This window comes from Antechinus flavipes, chromosome X (genome assembly GCF_016432865.1).
Source record: "Antechinus flavipes isolate AdamAnt ecotype Samford, QLD, Australia chromosome X, AdamAnt_v2, whole genome shotgun sequence".
Taxonomy (NCBI): domain Eukaryota; kingdom Metazoa; phylum Chordata; class Mammalia; order Dasyuromorphia; family Dasyuridae; genus Antechinus; species Antechinus flavipes.
Genome location: NC_067404.1, coordinates 21,183,712 through 21,210,624, shown reverse-complemented (window position 1 = coordinate 21,210,624; position 26,913 = coordinate 21,183,712). Strand labels below are relative to the sequence as shown.

The 26,913-nt window shown below is 47.0% G+C and overlaps 1 pseudogene; it reads left to right on the top strand.

The window, feature by feature from the left end:
- The first annotated feature begins 3,151 nt into the window (after window positions 1–3,151).
- The window catches only part of LOC127543109 (AN1-type zinc finger protein 4-like), a 123,872-nt pseudogene continuing 100,110 nt past the window's right edge, over window positions 3,152–26,913 (top strand).

Sequence of the window (26,913 nt, the reverse complement as noted above, 5' to 3'; positions counted from 1 at the left end):
TTGCTTGAACACCCACAGAGAGGGGCAACTCACTACTGCTCCTAGCAGCCCATTCTACTTTGGGACAAAATTGGCCATCAAAACATTTGTACGAATTTATTTCTCCCATCAGTTAGACTTTGAAGGGCCCTATGATGATGGGAGACTGGGGGCTAGGACTCTCGTGGGGAAGGGAAGGGAAGGATCTGGAGCGTAGTGGCCGAAGATGGCTGGGAGGGACATACTAGTCTTGGCGTTCTTAACCTTTTTTGTGTCATGGAACTCTCTGGCAGTCTGTTGAATCCTATGGACCTTTCCTCAAAATGTTGTTGTTGACAAATGCATGAAATTAAATGCATAGAATTAGAAAAGAAACCAATTCCATTGAAAATAATTGCTTTTAAATATTCACAGACTCCAGGTTAAGAACCCCTGCTTTCATCCAGTCCCCCTGTCTTACAGATAAGCTCTCCGAATCTGGGAAAGGATGGGACCAAAATGGTTGACGGGAAACCAAAATCCATGTGCCACCATATCGTTGAGGCTGCCCTCAACGAGTCCAAGCCACCACTAACTGACTAACCCCACTAACTTATCCAAGATTACACAGCCAGTTCTCCTCAGAACTGGGACGTGAGATCCCATGGTGGAGAAGCCCTTCATAACCAGGGCATGCCATCCGTCGTCCTCCTTTCAGCTGCCACAACAATCTTCCTAGGGCACACATTTAATCATGTCACTTCCCCTTTTCAAAAGTTTTTAGTGGGTCCTAATTGCCTCTGTGACAAGATCTTAACTCGCTTTTCTCCCTATTCTCTACATCCTATTTTCCAGTTAGACTGTTCCCCCAAGTCAATAGAACTCAGGGTCCAGTGCCCCAAACACCCCAAACTTTGGGTTTAGACAGATTGGATTCGGTCTCGGGTGTAGCCTCCAGAGAACAGCTCTCACTTGCTTTGCCCCATCCTGGAAGGTAGCTTGACTAAAGCTCGTCATCAGGTCTCCACAGATGTGGGTCAAAGGGTGCCCACACTCCCTTTCCCCTCACGCTAACAAGATCTAGGACAGCCTTTATTTCACCCCATAGAAAATGCTGAATGGCCCAGGATAGAAGGGACCCCAAGTGGCCCATAATCAGTACAACCCTTCTCTTCCATCCTACCTTCTTTTTCCATCGGGAGAGGCTCAGAGGCACACCCAGTCTAAATGAATCCTTGGGTTCCCCTTGTGGGCAGGGGGGTGGAGATTTGCAGCTGCTAGCGGGGCAACCCCCTGGCATTCTGGTGAATCCTGCTTTTGCTCCAGAGATGAATCCAGGTCTCCAACTATATGGGACTACCCCGGGCTTGGACTCCCTTGGAATTCAGTAGAAAAGCATCCTTCCAACATTCAGGTGAGTCTCATTATCACCTTCCTTCCCACGCCCTTCATCCAGGTACCCACACAGGCACAGAGCTGTGCTCTAGCCAGCTCAAACCCCAGCTGATAGTGACATTTTCAGCACGAACATTATTTACACCTCAGAAATTGGCAAATGTTACATATCAGAATTTGATTTATCGTTTTGTTGATCGCCGGGACTTCATTAAGAGAGTGATGGACAAAATCTTAATATCACAGATTAAATTGAAAAGTGTCACAAGTACTTTTTTCCCCCCTTGGAGAGCTGGTTGTTAATGAAACATTTACCAGCATGCCCCTGCACAGGGATTCAGCCCTCTGGTACTACTCTAAGAGTTTAGACATCCAGAAAGAAAGCAAAATGGAGTTGCTGCAGAGAGGACCCCTCGCCCATCGTCCCTTTATTGTCTAAATAATCCATGGTACGGAAGGAGGGCAAAGACCATTCTTTGGCTCACCAGTTACCTTGCTATTTCTCCCTGCTAGCCCTAGGGGCCACAGAAGTGGACCCCACCTCTCTCCAAGAAGTGAGCACTGCCCAGAATTCCTCTTCTCTTTTTTGAAGGCTTCCTCAAACTTTTGAATTTAGGTAAGCGAGGCCATGCTTTGGAACCCTGGGGTTTGGGGTTCCTCACCACCCTGCCTCAGAAACTCAGAGCCGGAAGGGACACTGTCTTATCAAACCCACACCTAAAATAGAATCTCCTATCAAACTGCGCTCCTGAAGATGGCTAACCAGCCCCTCTGGCCAGGCGCAGCCCATTGCCCTGGCTGGAGGCCGTGCCATTATTGGATCCCCCAAGGTTACTCGGGGTTCTCTGTTCCCATCTCCTTCCGCCGGTCCCCCGTATGGTGTAAACTTAAAGACTTCCCAGCAGCCTGACTGCTTACATCTGGATCCTCCGGTTCGCCATGGGAGTCTTTCCTAGGCCTCGGAGCCCAGAACTAAGGCCAACATTTCAGGGGTAGGGTAAGCTGGCCCTGGATAGAGGCCACTTCCCACATCCTGGGCACTGAGGCTCTGTTCAGTCCAAGATCGCATGTGGCTCCCAGCTGCACGGGGTGTCATCTCTTGAGCTTGGAAATTACGCCATTCTGTCTGGGCTGGGACCGTGGGGTCCAGAAGGCCGCTCTCTAGGAGGTGTGGATCAGAACACAGAATGATTCCATGGTTCTGCTTTAAGACAGCCATTAGCGGTTCCTTCCTGGGAGGTGAGGGTGTATGTGGGGGGGCGGCAGGTTCATAACTGGATCCATCTGAAGAGGGGGCAAAGACAAAATAGGCGAAAAAGACAAAGCCTGTGATGGAGACTTTGACAGAGGAGTGGCTCAGACCGCATGAATTCGTCCCACAACGGTCCCAAACAACCAATTAATCTCCAATTGTTCCACACCAAATTTAGAATGAGTCACTTGCGCATGTGCAAGTTCTTCAATCCTAGGTCCCCTTGGAGATCCCCAAACTTGTAAAGCTTCTCAAGTTAATTGGACAATTTCCCCAGTCTGCCCTCCCCGCCCATCCCACTTCTTAACTTGGGGGCCATCAACTTGGAAAATGTTAAAGCCTTTAAATGTATTGGCAACTATATTTCAATACAAATGGTTTCCTTTGTATTACGATGCATTTTATTTGCTATATTTAAAACCTTCTGAAAACGGACCCTAGGCTTAACTAGACTATCCAAGAGGTCCAACCCCCACAAAAGGCAAAGGAGCTCTGTCCTACAGCAACACTGCCTTGCCCATCTCACGTACCAGCTGTCCCTCACGCATGCCCGGCAGGAATGGACTCCTGTACCTCCACCTGAATGCTCCATGGCTCCCGCCTCCCACCGAAGCCTTCCCCGGTATCCAAGTCGTAAGTGCTCTCTTTTTTTATTTTTCTTTTGTCTGTCTTGTCCACTTCCTCCTCCCCTCCCCCCTTGCTCATTTGGCACTTTTGGTTTCTGGGTTTCACCTCCAAGCATGGGGGGTTTGTGCATAGTAGGTACTTAAAAACGTCAGGCTGGATTGGGTAGGACCCAAACCCTGGATTGGGGTTGGGGGGGGGGTAGGGAAAGAGGCCTCCTCCGTGGACTTCAGGCAGAGATAATGGTTTTCCTAATTCCTGCAGGGAGTGGGGGCTTCCGGGTAACTTCTCCTTGGCGAGCTAAACACCTTTGCCGAAGGCCGACCTGCCTCCCCTGGTTACACAATACTGCCCCTGCCCCCCGCCCCCACCCCAGCCGCCCCCTGACCGTCCCAGGTAACGATAAATGCTGGCTTCAGGCAGAGAATCTGTTGTCTTCATTCTCATTCATAGCTCAGGTCTTATTCATAGCTCGGAGGAGCTCTCTCCCTTATAAGAGTCAGCTGGCTGGCCCGCCTCCCATCCTGGAGCTGCTCGGGTCCCAGAGCCACAAGGCCCTGCCCCTCCACTCCCTTCCTTCAGGACCGAAGCCCTAGCCCCCGTGCCCTGGCCAGTCTTCTGAGGAACTAGAATCCTGCTTCTGTCCTCCAAGCCCTGCTTGGGGTCCTGTTCCCTGCTGCTGAGCCTCAATCTGCCCAGACTCCTGGGCAGTGAGGTTTGGTGAAAGGGACGAGAGGTGGGACCAGGCCCAGCTGGGCTGGAATCGGACCCGAAGCCAAGGCGCAACTTAGAAGTTCTCAGGTAAGTCTCGGTCTCGGTCTCAGGGTCTTCATCTGTAACATTGGGGGGGGACACAGGGGAGGGATCAGCTCTCTAGCTGTATTCTCTAAGGTCCCCTTCCAGTTCTAGACGTAGTCATACTAATCCTCCGGCTTCCGGCCCCCACCCCTTATCCACAGCTAGACCTCCCGAACACCAGCGGCCTTCATTCATTCAGCAGACACTTAAGTGTACTATGTATAGGCCAGTCATTGAGCTATGTGTTGGGGAGAGAGAGACCCACCCAAAATAGCTTCTGCCCTTATGGAACTTATGGGTGGGTGGGGGACTCCTCACGAGATCCTGGAAACTCCCTACCTTCACCAGCTCAGAGTTGGCCCTACCACCCTGTGACCACAGCCTCAGGTCTCCTGGGAATTCTTCAGGTAGTCAAAGATCACATTCCTAGCTAGAGCTTTTAGAATGCTCCCTGAGCCCCCATGACTCCCCTTCTCCTCCCCAGCCCCCAATTTCTCTGTGGAGAGAGCCTGTGGTCATACCATCCCCTCTCCGGGGCCGCCTTGGAATCTCTGTAGGAGAGGAAGCAATCAATCAGCCAGCTCTGTATCGGACACTAATAAGAAAAAAAAAAGGGGGGGGAGGGAGTCCCTGCCCCGAAGAAGTTCACAAACTCATGAGGTGGGGGGACAGCATGCAAAAAGCTCTGCACAAATATCTTCTAGAGAAGATAAAGGGGAGACTTGCACATAGGGAAGCCATTAGGATGGCAGAGGGACTGGGAAAGACTTCTGGTAGTCGGTGAGATTGTAGCTGAGATTACAAGGACTCTCAGGAAGTCGGAGAAAAAAGATGAGGAGGCAGAGTAAGTATTCCAGGCGGAAAAGCTGGGAGTCTGCACATAGGCAGGCTTTGGGATGGCATAGAGAGGCCTGGAAAAGTAAGGAGGGCTTGCCTTAGGACAGGCTTTCAGAGGCAAAGAGAGGAGTTCATGTTTAATCCCGGAGGGAAGAGGAGGGGGCCCTGGAGTTGATTAAAGGGGTGGGGTAGGGAGTCATATGAGTCAGCCCTGCATTTTCAGGAGAACACTTGAGAGCTGAGGGGAGGGATGGCCTGGAATGGGGGGTGAGGGGGGAGACGAGGCTGGGAGGGAGATGATGGCCTGCAACAGGTGGCGGCAGTGTCAGCGGAGAGGACACATATAAGAGACGTTTCCAAGTCGGGATTGCCAGAACGTGCGAGCAGATTGGCTGTGGGGGTGAGAGACAGAGGAGGCTGGGAGGCTCGGCTGGCCCCAGGTTCCAGGCTGGCTGGCTGGAAGAGAAAGTTAGAGAAAGGGGAGCACGGGGCTGGGGGGGGGCACAACGAGGAGTCAGTTGGAAAGCATTTATTATTAAGCAATTAGGTAAGTGTTAGGCCCTGTGCTAAGTGCTGGAGGGATATAGGGAGAAGGGAGAAAACAATCCCTAATCCCTGCTCTCGAGCGGATCGCAATCTAATGGGGCAGACAATTTGCAAGCAAGATGCAGACGGGATAAATTGGAGCTAATCTACCGGGGGAAGGCACTAATCTATTAAGTAGGATCAGGAAAGGCTTCGGGCGGAAGGTGAGGTTTTAGCCCAGGCTAGAAGGAAGCCAGCAGCAGAAAGGAGAGGGGAGAGCGGTCCAGAATAGGGAACGGCCCAAGAAAATGCTCGGAATCTGGAGGAGTGCCTTGGCCCTGGGAAAGAGCGCTGGGAAGGTAGGAGGGGCTGCATTCGGAGAGGCTATCCCAGCCAAAGGGACCGTTGCAGATTTGATCCTGGAGGGAACTGGGGCTCCCGGACCTTGCTGAATGGGGTGGGGCTGGGGGGGGGCGGGGAAGAGTCCCACGAGTCGCCGTACACTTTAGGGAGATCACTGGACTGGAGTGGGGGTGAGGGGGGAGTGAGGGAAAGGGGTGGGGAGACTTGCCAGGCAGCCCTCCCAGAGTTCTTGCGCTCTAGTCCAAATGGGAGGTGGTGAGGAGCTGTAGCGGGGTGCTGGAGGAAAGGGGGTTCTACCAAGAGATGTTACAAGGGCAGAAGAAACAGGATTTGGCCACAGATTGGATATGGGGGGGGGCGGTAAGGGCGGTGAGAGCGGTGGCGCCCTCCACCACGATTGAGAAGGAGGCCGAGAGAGGGATTAAGGGGCAAAGAGAATGAATTTAGATGGGAGTTCTGAGAGCTCTTTGTGGACAAGGACAAAGAATTTGACCCTCACATTATCCTGTCCTTGAAGTCTTACTTTATGGGGGGCGGAGGCTCGGAGGGTTTGAAGTGACTGGCACAAGGTCACACAGAAAAATTAAAGGAGCTCAAGTCCGGCGTTGGGTTCCGATTCCAAATCCAGTTCAGATGAGGGCCAAGTTCTACCGCTTTCATCCAAAGCAGAAAATTGTACCCCGCTTCCTTCCTCTCCCCCATAATTGAGGAGTTCCTTGCTGAACTCCCATAAGCCTTGGAGAGACCTCCACTCAAGGGAAACGGGGCATTCCTGTATTTCCTTGTATTTCCGTTGTACCAACGGGGTATTCCCTTGGCCCCCTTTTTCCAGATATCCCTTCTGACCTTCCTCTTAAGCTCCTTGGGCGTGGCCCCTGAGAAAGTCCATTGAAATTCATTGAGCGTGTTTTGTGCCCCTGCTTGTGCTAAGCACTCTGGGAAGGGAGGGAGAAAGTGGGGTGATTGGACCGAAGTGAAGCCTTTCTTTTCTCTAGGCCCCTGTCGTCCATTCCACTATCTAGAGCCTCCCCTTCCCCAATCCTGAAGTCTCTGTCCTAAGAACTTTATTTTGGGGACTCAGTTATCACCATCGCCATAGACTCTAGTTAAGGCCTAGTTCCCGAGCCTTTCCCTCTTGCCTGGGTCCCTGCTAGTTTCACAGCATTTGCTTCCCTTCTCTTCCCTTCCCTTCTGGATCTCAATGCTTTTCCTCAACTAAGCAGGGCAGAGTCTAATCTCAACAGGCTAGAAATGGGGGGCTGCAGGTCAGCAAGATGATATTTTCTAGGATTAAATGTAATGTTTTATATCGGGGATTATAAAAATCAGCTGTCCCGGGACAAGACTGGGCAATCAAGCTTGGCAGCTAACAGGCCCGGGGTGGGCATGAGCAGCTGGCCACAAATCATAGACCAGGACAGATATGCAGGAGAAGTGATATCGGAGAGGAAAAGAGAAGCTGGGCAGGACACATGGAGAGAGGAGCCCGGGACCTGGGGGCAATCCTAGCTTCCATTTGTATCCAAGGTTGGTCAGAGCCCCTTGGGTGGCCGGCCCCCTAGTGAAGAGTTTGAGGGAACCTCTGGGGACAGGCTGCAGTCGAGGGAACACCCACACTGGCGAGGTATCAGCTGCTGGAGTTGGGCCATACCCACCTTATAAGTCATAGTACACATTTTAGAAATAGACGGTAATATAAATAGAATATAGTCATAGAAGCATATCGGCTTCATTAGCCATCTTGTGAAATGTAGTCAGGGCTCAATTCACTTGGACAAGTAGGCCCTAGCGAGGTGTTCATTTCCCTGTTCGGATCATGTCTGAGCACCAGATTTGAAGAGGGATGTCCACAAACCGGACTATGTCCAGAAGAGGACGACCGCGAAAGAGTTGAAGTCACTCAAGTAGGGGAGATCTAGGCTAGATCTCAGGAGCGTGGGTGGTGGAAATGGGACATTGGAACTCGAAAGGCAGTGGAGGATGGGCAGGAAGTTCTCCCCGATTCTGAGGGCTGTACCCGCAGAGAGCAGAAAGATCAAGAGCAGAAATTGAAGGAAGAGAGATTTTGATGACCAGACACAAAAGGACTAAGACTCAGACTTCCCCTGTGGCTCCAGTTGTGCCACTAAACTGTTTTGTTCACATAGATGGTAGATGGAAGGCTGGCCTGAACCCATTTCTTATCCATCTTCCCCTTCTTCCCTTTTCTTAAAAAAAAAAAAATATATATATATATATATATATATATGTATATATGTATATGTATATGCATATATATGTATACACACACACATATATAAAATAATATATACGTACGTACCAAATGTCTTACTTGACTTTGTTTTTAACTTCTGAAGCCATTAGGATTCTTACATTAGAATAAGATTGTGCAGACTATGGCCTGAGGGGCCGATTCTCTTGGCCTTCTCCTCCCTCCCCCCCCCTCAGCCAAGAATTGATTTTGCATTTTAAAATAACAATCAAACTTTATTTTAAAATGTAAAGGCCTTACTTAGCTGGGAATTATTCAAAAACAGCTGCCTCTGGAGCTACATAAGTGATAGCTATTATTATTGCTATTCTACCGGATCTGGGCACTTTTCCTTCATTATTTCTTTAAATAATAACGATGGCTAGACCTGTGTTTTTGTTTTTTGTTTTTTGTTTTTTTGGTCTTGGCTTTCTAGGGAATCCAGTGATTCTGGATTTATCCCTTTTTGATCTGTTCTTCCGGGGTCAGTTGTTTTCCAGAAAGGGCTACTACTTCACATTTTTCTTCCCTGCTTTTTTGATCTTTTGGTTATTTTAATATTGTGTTATGGACTCACCGAATCAAACCGTTGATTCTCTTTCCAAGCTTTTCCTCTGAAACTCATTTCTTTTCCAATCTTTGCTCTATCCCTCTCATTTCTAGGATTATTTCAAACTCATTTTCAAACTCTTGCTTTAATTTGTCGATGGATTCCAGTTGATCTGGCGGACAAACTGTTGTGATGTTGCTTTTTGAGGGTACACACTTCTAAGTGATTTGGAGTTATTCTCCGTTTCCAGCTTTACTTCCCAAACTGAGACTTGGTGTTAGGGCCAGGTTCTGCACTTCTATCAGAACTATTGTGGCAGCCTAATAGTCTTGGCCTATTTTATTTGGGTTTCTGCTGCCTTATTCTTTAGGTATTGAGTGCTCTGTTCTTCAGGGATCACAGGAAACTGCAAATTTCCTGTGAACTCAGTCAGATCAAGGGCTCAGTCTGATCACTGTCTTCCTGGGTGGTCCCAGTTGTTAGTTGTTAGGAGTTAGTTGTGAGGAACTGCCTAACTACAGCGTAGGCAACATTAACTTTCCCAGGGTGGTGCCGAGTCCAGGATCAAATTTCGTGGTCCTGGGCTGTTGGCCCAGTCTTCTTCAGAACCCTGGGGCACAATCCTGATTCAGAGCTATTGCCTCAGTTTCTGCTCTAGTCAGCCCTGAGTTGGTAGAATTGGTTACCTTAGGCTAGAAAGACGAGGTAGCAGTTTCTCTCTGGATTTCTCTCTGACTGCCCCAGTCTGGTGCACTCGTGAGATCTTGGCTATCATTATGGAGGGAGCTGGGCTAGCCAGCCTCTTCCTATTCCTCTCCCATGTGGTCTTGTCTCCCCACGTTAGTCCTAGTAATTTCTTCATACTCTCTGCTCCCACTTTTCTTGATGAATGTTTCAAGCACACATGATTTATTTCCCACCCACCCCCTCCCCCAGATCAATGATTTCACTGGCAAAAGGAAGTCGTAATGAGGAGCCTCCCCTTACAGGTTTAGAAGGGCACTTGCTCTACAACTTAGCGTCTTGGAGAGTGGGCTTCTAGTCTGTTGGCTTTGCACCAAGTTAGCCAGGCTCATTAATTAAAATAGAAAGCTCTCTCCCTCCTTCTCCCATTCTGCTTCTTCCTCAGGCAGTGACCTTCTAGTGTCACAAGGTTTCTGTTTTCCTCACCGTGGAGCTTTGGGTCCTGAGGTCCACGTTCTCTTTCTGACCCCTGTTAATTGATTGTCGATTGGAGGATGACTTTGCTCTTCTCGCCCTCTCAGGAGGTCCATGTTCACCCTCGTGAGACATCGACCTCTTTGGTTGGGTTGGAGTGTGACCTCACAAAGCGATTGGTCCCTGGGTCCTTAGAACTCTATGCCCGCCTCATGTACAGAGCGCACAAAGAGGTGGGAGTGGGCAGTAAACCGACTAGGGTAGGCTCAAATAGAAACGGGGCCACTAAATAGTACATAAAGAGCCCTGCAGGCCACGTGGCAGCTAGGGGGCGCTGCAGTGGACGGAGTGTCAGGCCTGGAGTGGGCAAGACTCATCTTTTCTGAGTTCAAATGTGGTTTCAGATACTTATCAATATGTGATTTGCAGGTGTCACAGGAGACTTACTTGTCTAAATTCACACGGCAAGTTGGGCTGCTGACCTAGGTAGGGTTGGAATCCAAGTCCCCTGACTCCGTACCCAGTGTTCTTCCTAAAGCACTTTCCCATATCCCCTGCTATAAACCACTGATTTTTTCCCCCCTTCTTTCCCCCCACCCCCTTCCCCAGATGGTAGGTAGACCAATACATGTTAAATATTAAACCATTGATTTCTAGAAAGTCAGAGCTGGAAAAGCCCTAGAGACCATCTAGCTAATCCACTTCCCCTTTTTAAATGGGGAAACTGAGGCACATAGGAAAGGAAGCGTCTTGCCCAATAACATACGGTGTCAGAGCTGGGACTGGAATCCAGGCCTCCTTATTCTTAGTCCAGTACTTTTCCAAGTAACGTCAAAAGAACACACGTAAGTTTTGCTCTATGTGGTGCTATTGTTTAATAACCCAGCCCTACCTATCCTCCTCCCCCGAATAAACGTCTTTCCTGGGCTACTGAGCTTCTGAATGAATCTCCCACCGCCCACAGCTCAGCTGGTTTGTCCCTCAGACCGTGGAGCCCATCTTGGTCCTGGGTTCTGGGCTGCCGAGCTACTCCCTTGGCAAGGTCAGTGTTTGTCTGCTGACCTTGGTTTTCCTTTACTCCCCTGTGGCTAGGCTTTTAGTGTGGAATCACAAACGACTGGCTATCCTCTCTCTCAAGAGAACTCTTTTATCTTCCTCCACCCACTAGCCTTTTCCAAACTGCCCAACTGCAGGGGGCAAGCTGGTAATTGTTTAGCTACTGGTTGTTGGGGAAAATTCACTCTTTCAAGTGAAATCTGCATTTTTAATAATTTCTCCTTCAATTTCTTAAGTGCAGACAATCTACAAAACAAATCCTCCCATGGAGATTTAACAATGGGCTCCGGCTGGTTTGAGCTGGCTCCAGCATATCCCTGGCCTCTCTGACTCTCTAGGGCAGGGCACCGGCATAGTCCAGGTCCCCTAGACTCTTAACCTCAGTGCTGTCCTTCTCTCTTTCTCCTGCTCTTCCCTCCTCTCCCCTCTGTCCCCTTACCCCCCCCCCCCCATACAAAACTTGTCTTTTCTACCTTCTCAATATTTACGTCCCTTTCCTTCCACACACTTACCACTCTAGTTCAGGAGGACTCATTAACCTGTGCCTGGACAGTTGCAACAGCCTTCTGCATCAAGGCCTTCCCTCTTCCAGCCTCAGTTTCCAAGGTGATTTAAAAAGATCTCAGGTTTGACCATGTCACCCCTCCCTGCCGCGCTGAGCATCCAAGGCAAAAAGACACCCCTACCCCTCAAGGAGCTTGGAGTCTGACAACAGGCAGATGATGGTGTACAAACAAGTGGATAAAGTGGAAATAAGCAACAGAGGGAAGGTTCTGCGGATGAAGAGGAATGGGAAAAGGCTTCCTGCCCCAGGTAGGATTGTTAGCTGGGACTTGAAGGAAGCCAGGAGGGGGGGAAACAGGAGGGAAAACATTCCAGATATGGGAAATTGCCAGTGAAAGTGCCTGGAGCCAGGAGATGAAGTGCCAGCTTTGAGGAACAGCAAGAGGACAGTATCTCGGGATCTCAGAGTGTGCTTGTGGGGATGGCTGCTGGGCGATGGTGGGGGAGGTGTTGAAGGCGTAAGAAGCCTGGAAAGGGAGGGAGGGGCAGGTTATGATGGGCTTTCAAAGCCAAACAGGATCTTATATTTGATCCTGGAGGTGATAGGGAGCCATTTATTGTAGAGAGGGGGTGACATGGTCAAACCTGAGCATAGAAAGATGTGAGCATGGCTCTCTTATTACCTCCAGGAGCTATATAAAGGCCTCCTGTTTCACAGCCTGACCCCTCTCTATTGTTCCAGTTTTCTTACCCATTACCCCCCTACACACACTCTGATCTAGCCATACGATCCTTCTTGCTATTCTTTCATCTCCCAACTCCGGCTTGGCATAGTTTCCTTGTCTGTTATGTTCTCCCTTTCTATTTCTGCCTCCTACCTTTTGCTGGAGGCCTTTCCCCCTCCCCTCCGCAGCTTATCCCCCTGAGCTTAGCTTCCTCCTTTGTCTGTATCTTGTATGCACCTAGTTATTTCCTCATCAGAACGGGGGCTCCTAGAGGGCAGGAATTGGGTTTTTGTCTTCCTCCCGTATCTCTAGTGCTCAGCACGGTACCACGCACAGTTCAGTACTTTGGAAGTAGTAGTTGACTGATCTTAGCACAAAATAGGTTCTGTGCTTCTTTTCCAAAATGTGTCTGAGAACTCGGTAGAAAGAACACCGACTTTGGAGTGAAGAGGACTTGGTTTGAACGCCTGCTCTGCCATGTGATCTTGGGCAAGTCATTTCTCTCTGGTGGGCCTGGTTTCCCTTTCTATATAATGAGAGAACTGGACTAGATGGTCTCTTCTCGTGTCAGCCAAGTCTGTTTGAGGCCGGCCCCTTCCTCTTCCATTTTCTGTTGTGCTTTCCTTCTTGACCTTCCCACATCCTCTAACCCTTGGGCTTTCAGAGTCCAGACACCCTAGGAAGAAATCCTCCCATGGAATAATTCACCTCTAAATTGAAAAAAACAAATTGAGTTACTGGGCCTGGAGCATTTGCATTGTAAAAAGGTAGGGGGGCTCCCCTGGAGGAGGTGAGGGAGAGCATTTGGTGGAGAGGCGATAAACATCTTTACTAAAAGCAGATAAGCCTTTCAGTTGGAAATGACCTGGGACTTTGAGAGGTTCTGTGACTTACCAGGGTTCCCCTGGGGTGGAGGGGGGGGGGAAGGAAGTCCTCTCGAAAGATTTCAACCCAAGGCTTCCTTCTTCTCTTTGTGCTAGGATTCCTCTTAGTCATAAGCTTTGCAACCATATTATGATATATGAGTATATCCAGTTTGCAGATGAGGATCGGGTAAGTAACTTGGCTCCGGTCACCCTGCTAGTTGGGTAGGGGCACCGAACTAGAATGCTACACTGGCAATGGTACTGAATTGGAAATGAGGCTAGTCTTTGTGCAAGAGGCCATGAAGTTAGTGGGAACTCGGACAAAGGTGTAGATTAGAGGGAGGTTTTGGAAGCAGAGTCCACTGTGAGCTCCCAGGACGACAGGGACAAGGGGGTGGGTTTTTTTTTTTCTGTCTTTCTATCCCCTGGGCTGGCATACAGTAAGCCTTTAATAAAGGCTTACTGATTACCTTCTCCCCTTGTATTTATTTGCTTATCATTTTACTATTGCATCCCACCCCAGGAAAGCTTTGAGGATAGGGAGAGTCTTTTCCGTCGGTATCCCCAGTGCCTATCATTGGTATCCCCAGTACTTATCGCATCCCAATGCATAGCGGGCACTTCCTGTCGGTTAGTCGAATGAACAATATCACACGTCCCTGTGGCTGGATGAATGAACGAGACACAGGATGGGTACAACTCAGTCCACACAATTTGCTCCTCTTTCCAATCCATTTAAAGCACAGCATGGCTCTCTGCAGCCACCACCACTGAGCTGCTAACCTAGTCCATTCAGCAGCCATTGGCTGGCTGCAGGAGCCCAGAGCTGAGTCTCCACTTAAGGAGAGTCAGGGCAGCCAGACTGTGTGTGTTATCTTAGGCTACATTAAGGAAGCACAAGAACAGTCAAAGGGGCTTTCTGGCCTTCTTCATTAATGGCTCTAGACCCTCAACTAACCTCCTTACTTCACTTCACCATTCAGGGACAGTGTCCCAGGCATTTGCCAGAAGAGGAAGTTAGGTCCCAGAAACAGGAAGTGATTTCCTCTTGGTAGTTCCGTCGTCCTCTGACCTGGACAGAGCCCATCAAGAGGATTCTGAGGATCACCTTCTAGACTAACAGATTAGAGAGTGACCAGCATGCTGAGGGGACATGAGAGGGTTTAGTTTGAAGAAGAGAAGGCTGAGGGGAGATGTGCTACCTGACTTCGGCTCAGTTAAAAAATATTGACTCAGTAGCTATTATGACTAAGACAATGGGGATACAGACACAAAGCGATAATATACCCGTGTATGCATACAAACATATTTAGAGGGGGATGTTGGGTCTACTAAAAATGTTTCCATGACACACCGATTTAATCTGCATTAGAAATATTTTTTAGTACTAAAGTTTAGACAATTAACAAAATAAACGAAGCCCCTATTTGTAGTTTGCTAAGATGTAGATTTTCATACTGAAAATTGAACAGTTGAGTTGACGGCTTCGGGCGTGTAACTTTGTGGTGTGTGTATACATACACATGAGTAACCCTTATTTTTACATATCTCACATTTTACTAGGGGAAGCAGAGGGAGGAAGGAATACGACATTCCGAGAGAAAGTGGCAAAGTAATCTGAGGAGGGAGCAAGTGTTAAGGGTGGAGGTGAGGAAAGGCCTCAGATCAGAGGCTAGAGATGTGAAATTGCTTCTGCTTGGGATGGTCTTACAAATTCAACATCTCCATCCAACTGGATGATTGTGTGGCCTCCGTCTTTCTGCCTCATTCACAAAAATAATGGGAGGGAACAGTGAATAGTTTGAAATCCAGGCATTGCGGGGCATTCCCCTGATCTAGCAACCCTGTCCAAAAAAAAGAATGAAATTAAGGCTGGCAGGACATGTTCCAGAGCAAGATCCCTGGATTCTTCTAAGTCTAAGTGCTTCTAAGTGCTCATGATCCATCCTTTTAATTAGCTCACCTAGAATTTTGCCAAGAATCCAAAGTAGCTTACCGGGTCCATAATTTGCAAGCTCTTGCCCTCTTCCTTTTTCTGACAGTTGGGCCCGGGGCCCTCTCCAGTCCAGGGGGGCCTGGGCCTCGTTCACTTACCTGATGCCAAACCTAAATCGATCTCTGTACTCCTTATGTTCTGCCCGATTTTTGGCTCTTTACCCCTTTGACCCTTCCACTTGCTTTTCCTTGCTCTGCCCTCTAAGGTCCAAGCAGAGAAAATCTTACCTTGATTCCCTCATGTATTTGGTCTTCTCTTCTTCAGGCTCAATCTCAGTTCTTGATGTTCTTGAGGCTTGCCAGTTCCTGGAAGCTTCCCGATCTAGTGACATCCTTTTAAAAATGGAGTGCCTAAAACCAAACACAATACTTGAGATGTGGGCTAACCAGATCAGAGGTTATTCATTCTCATTTCCTTCCGTTTTGAACACCCCGCTTCTGATAGTATACCCCAGATCACATGACTCATTTTGACCTTGCAGTTCACTTGATTTCACTTCTTCCCTTTTCCCCATTTTTTTTTTTTTTTTTTTTTGGTGAACTAGCCAAGCACCTTCCATCCTCTACTCGGGCAGATGGTTTTTTGAATCCAACTATATGACCTTCACATTTATCTCTATATTTAATAGTTTTTTCTAAGCTTCACATTATTGTGTCCTGTTAAGATCTTTAAAAAAAAAAGATTCTATCATGCAATATATTACCTTTAAATGACATGCACATTTTATGAGCTCTTCCTAATCCTGCTATTCACTACTTGTGTGACCATGGACAGAGTCTTTCCTTTCTGGGCCTCACTTTCCTCATCTGTAATCGAGGGAGTTTAGGTGAGATGCCCTCTAAGATCTAAGATTGTTATTGTTCAGTCTTCTATTTTCAGTCGTGTCTGACTCCCCATGACCTCATTTGGGTGTTTTTCTTGTTTTTTGTTTTTTTTGTGAAGATTCTAGAGTGATTTGCCGTTTTCTTCAGCTTATTTTACAGACGAGGGAACTGAGGCATCTAAGATACTCCGGCTCTAAATCCTATCATTTGACCTTTACCTGGGATGGCTTCCTTGGACTCACCTGTAATGGTAGCAGAGGGTGATAATCCTTAGTGCTGGTCGGTTTGCCCTCCTACTTACTATCTGTGTCCCCAAATCATTTCTCTTCAGTGGGCCTCAGTTTCCTGCTGTATAATGAGGGGCTTGGGCAAAAGAGCTCAAAAGGCACCTTCCTGCTTTCAACCTTCTGATTCAAAGCTGGAGAAGGAGGGAAGGCGTTTCAGGGATGGATGGCAGAGTCACTAGCTCCACCCCCTTCTTGCTGGAAACCTCCACCCTCTTGAGTAGTGGGATTGCCTTTTTCCTAGAGGAGCCCAGAAGGGTCCTCATTAATCATGTGGACCACAGGCCAGAAAAACGGGCAATGATATAGCGGCTGGTGGCCTGCTTCTGGGCAGAGCATTTAACCAAATGAAGTCTTGACAGCTCCCATTTAGATGAGCATTTTATCACTTGCATAATTGCAGCCGTAATTCATTTCTGCGGCTCCTCAAACAGAGCAGTTGTGCCCGTCCCAGCCAATGGCTTTGGAGGTTTTGCTGCTGCTAAGGGCTGGCATCGATCGGCTTCATTTAATTACGATGTCTTGCGGATCCTCTGGCCTTCTCTCAGACTCAATTAGTTTAATAGGACTGAAGACCTCTCCTTCCTCTGGATTCCTGCTGCATTTTCTCTCTGCACCCACCACACATTTGGCAGGGCGCCTCTGCCGCAGCTCTCTTTCCCAGGGGCCGCCCACTGTGGGGGATGTTTTGGGAATCGGTAAGTCCTGGACTTGAGTCCTGGATCAAACTCCACACTCGGTATCTATGTGCCAGTCACATCTTTTCTTTCTGGGCCTCTATTTTTCTTACCTGTAAAATGGGGATAATCTTACTTCTGAGGTTGATTGTGAGGAAAGGGCTTGGAAATCCTCCAGGTGGGACCGAGCTTTTAACATAATGTCAGTGTCCCGTCTTCTCTATAAGCAGGGCCCGTGTCTTACTTGGTATTGCCAAAGGTGCCCAGCGCAGTGCTTGAGGATGAAGGCAGTTGTTATCGGGGAACGTATTTTGCAGATTCCTAGAAATGGATTTTCTTGAAGCACGATGGACACATCGCTTTCAGTGTTCTGAGGAAATTCTCCTTTCTCCTGAGCACAAAAGGGTCAGGCTTCCTAAATACTGTCGAGGCCTCTTGTTAAAATAAGCCAGGAGAGAGAGCTTTTACAGGATGAAGTTCTCACTTGCCCAGATTTTCTTAATAACAATAGGCCATATTACTATAATGGTTTGAAGATTTCTGAAGAATATCTTGAAGATATTAAGTATATATAGTATTAGGTCCATTTTATAGGGGAGGAAAATCGAGGCCCAGAATAGTGACATAAAATCTGACAGTGATAGAGCTGAGATTTGAAACTGGGTCTCTTGACTCCCAGAATGGCATACTTTCCACCGTACTATGTTCCCTCCAGAATATCTGCCATTTATGTAGTGTCTTATGGTTTGTAAAGCGTTTCCCATGCATTCCCTCACTTGGTCCTCATACCACCTTGACGGAGTAGGTAGTGTAAGCAGGTGAGGCTACTGAGGAATAGAGAACGAAAGGGCCAGACGAGACTGGAGATAGCAGGAGTGAGAATCGCTCCTGTTTCTGACTTTCGAGGCCCATATTCTTTCTCATCTAACACTGATTGCTTAACAACCGTGCTGATGGACTGAGAAAGCATCGCTGGCTATTCCCCCTCCAGCCAGGAGCACTAATAGTCCCATAAAGGCAGCAGGAGGCTAGAAAGGACAGCCGTGTGGGGATAAACCACAGATGAGGCTGGCAATGCATCTTCAGACCATGGCGGCAAAGTGTGGGGGGATGGAGGCTTCAGCTTTCAGCCACTGACCCACTATGTGCCATTGGGGAACAGTTTCCTTCCCTGGGTCTCAGTCTTTTGAATATTTTCAAACATTTAGAACCGGAGGGGACTCTGGATATCCAGCTTCCTCATTTGACACAGGATGAGGTTGTGATCTAGAGGAAAAACTATTGGCTCAAGCTCACCCAGCCAGTGAACGGGAGAAGCAGAATTTCATCCCGGATTCTCTGACAACAGATTCTTTCCATTGTAGCACGCTTTGCTTGCCAGCTCTAACCCGTGAGCTTCTTGTGTAGTTAATTTTCTCAAGTTCTCTCGAGTCTAGCTCTAATATTCTCCTTGGAGGCCACGCATGCTACAGGATGATGTTTTATGGTATAGCGTGGATCTTCTGAGTCTTCTCATAATAAATCCCTTTGGACAGGAGTCTAGACAGACTTACCCTCTAGCATCCCTGCCTGATTGATCACTTCTTGCAAAAAAGAAGTCACACTGGTCACATCCCTCCCTTGCTCCGATAATCTAAGTCTATATTCAATCTTAACCAGCATTCAAAGTCCCTTCTTTATTCATCCATTCCCTCAATGTGGATTTATTGAGCACCTACTATGTGCATAGCAGTGACTTAGGCAGCACGTGGAATCGAGAAACTGATAAACCACAGTCATGATCTTCAGAGAACTTAAGAGTCTGGTCAGGGAAGTAAGACATACAACTTAATTCCCAGTATTGGGTAAGAGATGATTAATGGGTAGGACAGAGATGGTAAATGTTAGGGGAGTTCAGGGGATGGAAAGATCCGTCAGCGTTTAATCAATATTTGCTGAATGACCAAATTATTGTGGGCAGGGATGATTAAGAAAGACTTCTGGAGAAAGGAAGGAGAGCATTCTGGGTAGAGGCACAGCATGAACAAAAGCACTGAGGTGGGAATGATTGGAATTCTGGGAAAAGGGGAGGAATAGAAAGGGGACTGATTTGGTTTAGTTTGGGTGAGGTAAGGCTAGAAAGACAGATTGGGTGCCAGATTAGTAAGGTCCCCAGAGTTTACCTTTGTAGTAAGAGGTGAGATTCAATGCTTTAGGGCTTTGGGTATTAGGCAAAGCCAGCCTAGGCTTAACATCAATGGGGAGCCAGGGAAGGTTTTAGAGCAGGAGACGGATGTGATCAGATCTAGTAGTAGTATCAGGATGGCTAGGGAGATTGGAAACGGAGGTCAGCTATAACTCTGACAGTAATTTCGCCTTGAGATGGATTAGGATGCAGTCAGAATAGAGAGGAGGGGACAAATGTGGTAAGATGGTCAGAGTAGATGAGGAGGCACGTGTGAGAGCCATTTTAAAGGAGAAATGGACAGGATTAGGTGACTAATTAATATATAGGGAATGACTGGGAAAGAGGAGTGTAAGAAGAATAATCTCACACTGTTCCTACTTGCCCACTTTGTTCCAACCAAGCTATCTTGTTTGCTGTTCCTCGTAGGTGCCATTCCATCTACCACCTCCGTGCCTTTGCATCAGTCTCTTAGAATCTCAGATTCCCTTCAAGGCCCAGTTGAAATTCTGTCTTCTAGAAGAAGCCTTTTCTCGTTCCCCTAGTTAGTGTGCTCCTTCTCCCTCTTTTCTCCCCTCCCATTACTTTATATATTGACATTTTTTTTGGGTATTTGTTTATCTGTGGACAAAAGGTTTCCCTTCCTGTAGAACGTAAACTAAAGGAAAGTTTTTAATTTTTGTCTTGTTTCTGGGGCCTTGTATAATATAGTATGAGAGAATGGACAATGGATAGAGGAGTTTGGAAGTGGTACCGGCCTGAGGAGAATCAAGTTGGATTTGGGTTTAGCCTTGGCAATGCCTGCCCTGGCCAGCCAATGTGGGTGGACCACAAGCCTCTTCTCACCAGCCAGGCCAGCCTTCCTTACTTTGGGCTCCCCTTCTTCTCTCCCTCAACTCAGTCCTACTGCGGTTAAAATGCCTTCTCTTCTGAAATCCTGGCAATGCCTTAAAGACCCACTCAAACCATCCCCTTCCTCCCACACCTTCAGGGAGCCTTTTTGGCCAACTCTGATTCCTGCTGCTTCACCCTATGCCCTCCCCTGAATTCCTCTATCACTCTATAATCGAGTCTTTTAAACTCAGACTCACTTACTCTTCCTTCTCAGGAGAGCCCTAATCTGCCATTCTCTCTCCCTAATACATAGGATTATAGTGGGGCCTTGAATTATCATGCCATTTTTCTCCCCGGAGCCCAGTAGGGAAGCTTTTTAATGTTTGTAAGGGAGCCTGGACCAGGGGGACTCCCCACTTCTTCCCCAGAGCTTTTAAGCTCTTTCCAGGGAAAAGTACCCATGGAATTCTGGTGAACCACTCCCCCTTGGAAATCTGGAATTGGGAGGCTGTCTTCAAACATCTCTTACTTATGGGTTAGGATGGATTTGAAACTTATTTTAATAGTAAAAATTCATTCTAGACCATAGCCTGCCTTTTTTTTAGTACTTTCTGATGAATTAAAGATATGAATATCCCCTTTCCAGCACCTTCACCTAGCTCCTGTCCCACACTCCCCTAACTGGTTTTAATCCCAGCCTCCTCTTTCCCAAATCATCCAGTGCATCAGCTAGAACCAATATATAATAGGGTTGGACCTAACCTCCTGTGGTGGCCCGGGGCCCGACTTGGGCTTGTCCCCAGTGCAGTATTGGGACAAAATGAGACACTTGGCAGTCGTTCATCAGTTTTTTAAAAAGAGGTTTCTTTAGCCTCAGCAGGGAAAGATACCCAAGAAGGATTTCATGCCCAGCTCAGGTAGACCTTGGGTGGCCTTCGTTGTCAAAATGGGTACAGAGTTATAGGACATCTACCAAGTCTGAAGCTCTTCACTCCATGTGGGTAGGACACTAGTCCTTTAGGCCATGTAAACTGGGGAATTGAGGTGGGGAGACAGTAAGAGCCTTACCTGGTCACAGAAGTAGGAGAGTGTAGAAACTGCAGTTAAACTTTTGTTTTCTGTATTGAGCTCTTACTGTTCTCCTATGGAAAGACTTCTCTGATTCCCCTTAGTTATTCATACTCTCTCCATTTTCCTCCTAAGATTAACACATATGTCCTTACCTGTTTATTTGTTATTTACCCTGCCCCACTTTGCGAGTATAGGGACTATTTTCTTTTCTTTTTTCCTTTTTTTTTTTTTAAAGTAATAGGCATTTATTATGCAAGTAGAATGATTTTTGAGCAGAGTGAATTATGGTCACTATTGTAAGTTTTTTTTTTTTTAAATAGGGACTATTTTCAAATGTAGTCTTTATTTCCCTTCAGCACCTAGAACAGCGCCCTGCCCATAACAGGCACTTGATAAATTCTTGTTGGCTTGTTCATTTGGGCTTTTGTGTTCTAGCAGACCATGCCACCTTCTTGGGTTTGAACTCAGTTATCTGCCTTTGATCCTCTTGTCTTGTACAGGTCCCAGAGGAGGAAATTGAGGCCCAGAGAAAAGTGACTTAGATCATAGAATTAGAGTTAGAAGCAATGGAGTTCAACTTCTTTGTGCCTCAAGTTCCCTCATCTGTAAAATGAAGTTAAAAGTGAATTAGTTGCCCAAGATCACACAGCTAGTTAAGCATCTGAGAGGCAGTGGTTGGATCTACTCTGCCTTTACCACTTGCCCAAGGTCACAGAAAGGAACTGTAGGAATAACACCCATAACAGCCATGTAGCTGAGGAGCATCATGGCCCCAGCTAATGCAAACAAGGTGGGAGGAATGGGTCGCCGACCATCAGACGACAAAAGCACAGCTCAATTGACTGAGCCGTGAGCAGTTATTTTAGCTGATGAATTGACAAAGAGCTCCAAGGACAATGGCATTTCTGCCATAATCGACGCTTCTCTGGATTTTGACATTCATCTACAAGATGGTTCGGCATTCAAGTTAGAGATGCAGAAAGCCAACAAGGGAGAGATTAGGGGAAGGACCGAGACAGACCTTGAAATGCTCCCTCCTCTCCCTCTCTGGGTCCCATCTGTGCCGTCCTCCTCCCTCCTCCCCCCATTCCCAGCTGCTTTTATAGCAGTTAGATTCACTCTAGGATAGATAGCAAAGGCTGCTTGCTTTCTTGTTGGTAGAGATTGTTGTTTCAAGATTTCTCAAAAATTCTTTTAAGTCAAAAGGGGAAAAAGGATGCTCATTAGTGTTGAGGCAACATGGGATCAAGTCCCACCCCGATCCTTGTGGGCTCTGTGACCGGGGCAAGTTCCTTCACCTATCACTATACTTACTAACTAGCCTCTTTTCTACAGTTGCCCATCTGCGTAGGTGAGGGAGAATTATCCACATTTTTATCCCAGGTTAGGCCCCCAAAGTAGGATTCCCGTGAAAATGCTGTTCAGGATGAAAGCAAAGGGCTGACGTGACCAACCGTCCACAATGCCTACTCTGTGGAAGATACTGTGGTAGGCTGGACCATGGGTGGCGGGACAGAAATGTTTGGAAGCTGGTCTTGATAAAAAAGGCTGATGGTCTAGAAGATTTCTGATGGAAATCCAGTGACTTTCTCGGACCGTTATAGCGACCTACTCAAAAGAATGCTGAGCTTCGAGAGAGGTCGGGGCATCTGGTCCAAGTGAAAAAGATCAGCCAAGATTTGAACTCAGGACTTTGGTCTCTAATCCAGTGATTTCTAAGTACAGGAGGCCCACTTTCAAATTCTGTCTCTGTCTCAGAAGCTCTACGTTCCTGGACAAGTCACTTAGCCAGGGACCAAAGAGTACTGATCAAAAGTGGTTCAATAAGAGGGTAGTATAGTGTTCTAGAAGCCCAAGAAGCAAGGAATAAATCTGGAAGTTATACACATTATCTATCCTTTAAGCAAAGGAGCCACCTAGATGGTCCCTGAACTTGATTCCGTGTCTCTGCAGGCTTTGCCCCACCGCCTACCATGGAACCCTTTCTCATTTCCCACCCCTCAGAAGCTTTGTCCTTTTTTCTTCTTTTAGTTTTTCTTTATGATGATGATGATGATGATGATTATGAATTTTTTTGCTTTGTGTCTTTCAATCTTAGTTCAGGGGTCACCTCCTGGTAAACCTTCCCTTCCCAGCCTCCCCTTCTCAGTTGTTAATGTTCTCCCTGGGAGAATGTCAGCTCCTCAAATGATGGGACTTCTGGCCTGGTGCCTGGCACAATGTAGGCACTCTATAAATTCTGGGTGGATTGAACAGAATGAAAATAAGGTATCTGATTTGTATTCAGCACAAAAACGAGCTTTCTCTTGACTTAGGGTCATAGACTTGGGACCCTGGAGATCATCTGGTCCAAGCCCCTTGTTTGACAGATCGGAAAACTGAGGCTCTGAAATTAAAGACCTGTCCAAGGTCACACAGCTAGTAAGAGGCAAGGGTAGTTGAAGCAGAATTGAAAATGACAAGACATTTCCAAACAGCCTGATGAGTAAAACGTCCACTGGGAGCTGAATTGGCCACATGACATTAAACCTGACTGAGGTGTTTGATTGCAAACATTCATACTCAAAGACAATGTTCATTGAAGGTCGATATTGGGAGAGTCCGTGTTTGACTCGCCCAATCAGCAGCCCATGGTAGATGGTGAGAGCTGGTCCTTGGGATGGGGGTGGGGCCTGGGGAAGGGCTATTAGGCGGCCACAGCTGCAATCCCAAAGACGATTCAGAGTCCACCGGGTCCAAGCAGTGGGGGTCCCTGTTGTAAGTCTCAGTTTCCTCCTTTATGAAATGAGGGGAGTTACCAGATCTCTTAGCCTCCTTCCTAAAAGTCTGGGAGTCATCTGCCCAAACCTCTGTCAAATAGGAGCATCAAAACTGAACCAAAGAATGAGAAATGAGGGGATAATTATTTACATAATAAGAATTTCTTTCCAGAAGATTCCCCTCAGCTTGGCTGGAAATGTGGGTGTCTGTTTTAACGTTGAGAAGGGGCATGTGTGTTTGAGGGGCAGGAAAGTGCCTTGTAGTGTTAAGTAAACGATCCTAAGAGCTTGATCGTATTCTGTTTGAGACAGAAGGCTTTGTTTAGATTGACCCTGGCAATCTCCCCTCTTTCATTTCAGTTTTTACATCTGTAAAATGGGGTAGAAATACTAAGTGATAGATGTATTTCAGGTCTTTTCCATGTCTCCGTCTGTGCAGAGGCATAAGGCTTCTTAGGCTGACCTGACCATTTTACAGTTGAGAAAACTGAGGCAGAGAAGGGAAGAAACCCCTCTTTAAATGTAAGCTCCTTGTCTCTAAGAAATTGAAAAGGGAAAAAACCAAATGCATCCCACGATCTTCTACCCACCTGAGTTTGGCTTGGCTGGAAGTCTAGTCTCTCTGCAGGGAGATGGAAGGGGCAGCTGGGTGGCACTGCAGTGCATAGAGTGCCAGGCCCGAAGGCAGGAAGAAGCGACCTTCCTGAGTTTGAAGCCAGCCTCAGACACTTTTAATAGCCATGTGGAGTCTGGGCAAGTCACTTCACCCTGTTTGCCTCGGTTTCCTCATCTGCAAAATGAGCTGGAGATGGAAATGATAAACCCCTCCAGTGTCTGCCAAGAAAACCCAGACGAGAACACCAAGAGTCGGACACAGCTGAAAACGACTGAGCAACGACTGGAGACGTGGAAAGAAGGAAGGAGAGAAGATCGAGAGAAGGTAGGGCAATCATGGGAAAGTATGTGCTTCCTGTTGAATCCTGGATGGCTTTTGGGGTTCCCTCTTTGCCAGCCTCGGGGTCTCTCCATCTGACCCTTAGCCCTTTGCCCCTGAATGAATGGAAGCCCATTCTCTTTTCCGGAAAGTCCCTGGCCCTTGTTCCCAAGAGTCCAGACCATACCACACACACAGCCTTTAGTAATGTTCCTGCATAACCATCTCTACTGGGTTGTCATGGGAATAGGTGTGGGGTTAGAGAAAGATCTCCCCTGGCTGACCTCCGCCCCCTCCAATGAAGCAGATGGAGGTGAGAGGCACGGGGATTACTGGAAACCGAGTTGAATTGTTCATAACAGAAAAGAACATGGATTGAAGCCCTGTGCTCTGCAATAATTGAAAAGGGAATTAAAGAGATTTTTCACATTAACTTAGCTTTCAATAGGCTTTGGAAGCAGGCCACGATGAGTGTTCTCTCCTTGTGATGGGGGTTTCATATTCTCTTAGGACTTGTGGGCCTTCCAGCTCCCCCACCTTGAGTTGACATTGACTTGAAACTGTCACTTGGAGTCGGCTCCAGGAGAATAAAGCCATCTTGGAGCCCAGAGGGATTTGGGGCTCCTGCAGAGCCTGCCTCCTCCCTGATGCTTCTGGAGCTGGGGACCCCCAACAGTTTGAGATACACTTTGGGCTTTTTTTTTTTTTTTTTAAAGAAAATCTTCAATTGATTTTCTTAAAAAAAAAAAAAACAACCTGTCCCTTCCCAACAAGTGCCAACCACCCACCCCCACAAAAAAGTTCAGTTGTTAAGCAAAACAAATTGACATGTTGGCCATGTCTGACAACATACGCAGTCTTCTGTACTTAAGGCATGATCTCTGCCAGGAGGTCTTGTCTGTGTACTCCTCTCCCTCCTGTCTGTTGTTTGAAGAAGCTGTGGGATGCTGGGTAGAGTGCTAGAGGAAGTAAGATAAGACCAGCTCAGTGCTACCCCCTCCGGGATCCCTCTGGGCAATTTTCCTTTGCTTTCAAAATGTTTGATCTTTACATCATACCTTTGTGTACATGGCTGATTCTCTCAAACTCAGATAATAAGCTCCTCAAAAACAGGGACTGTTATTTTTCCAATTCTCAAACAGAATAGGGGCTTAATCAAAATTTGTGGAATAGAATAGAATGATTGGCACTTTGAATGTGAGTTGGAGCTCTGTAGGTGTGGTGCAGTGGGAACAAGCTTTGGACTGAGAATGAGAGTGCTCAGCTTCTAGGATTGGCTCTTCCCTTGGCTAGCTTGATGACCCCTTTCTATTTCTTCAAATGTAAAATGGGGTGGCTCAGTACAATGATAAGGCTTAAGCTCTGAATCCTATCAGCTAAAGGTGAGCTTGATATTGCCCATTTCTTATCACCATGACTAGAATACCTCATGACCTAGAATGGAAGCACTTGTAGCCTCTTGTAGCCCTCAGTCACTAGCCCCAAGTAGGTGTTGAAGAAAAGCCAGTTGCTTGGATTGCCTAGAGTTGAGCGATCAACAGATGTTTGTCAGATTATATTACATGGGACCCAGCATGTAGAGTAGATGGAGAATTTGGGTTTGGGGTCTGGAAGACCTTGATGGAAATCCAACCTCTTGGCTTCTACCAGCATTGTCACCCTCCAAAACTATCGTTCAGTTGGTTTCAACCACATCTGACTCTGCTTTGTGACCTATTTGGGGTTTTCTTGACAAAGATACTGGAGTGGTTTGCCATTTTCTTTGCCAGCTCGTTTTACAGATGGGGAAACTGAGGCAGACAGGGTGAAGGGAATCATCCGGATTCACTTAGCTAGTAAGTGTCTGAGGCTGGATTTGAACTTGGTTTTCCTGTACTCTAGGCCTATCCAAAGCCAGACCTCTCTGAATCTTAGTCTCTTTATCTATAGAATGGGGCTAATAATACCCATGGAACTTAATTCACATTAGGCTAAAATGAGATAAGATATGCAGTGCTTTGAAAATTTGAAAGTATCATAGAAATGCAGCTCTGATTATTATCCTTTGCAAAGGCAGATAATAGATTTGGGCTTGATAGATCCCTGTTACAAAGCATAGGGGAAAGAATATATATGCTTTGTAACAGGGATATATATATATGAATAATGGTTTTGAAAATCAGATGGTGAAAAACATATTTAAATTCCCACCTCACACCACAGCATTTGAGACCCAAGGATTCAGAACTGGAGAGGATTTTGGAGGTCATCTCATCTAATGCTTTTATTTTGAAAATGAGGAAACTGAGGCCTACAGAGAGAAAATTTCATGCCTCAAATCCCTTGGGTTTTAAAGGAACAAAGCTGGCATCTGGAAGTGGGTCTTCCGACTGCAAATTGAGTTCTCTGTCTACCATACTCTGCTGCCTTTTATATTACAATAAATTCCAGTTGGATCAATGTTTGCAAAAACAAGACATTAAAAAAAAGGGAAGAAACAGGAATGATGTGTTTATCTCAACACTAGAG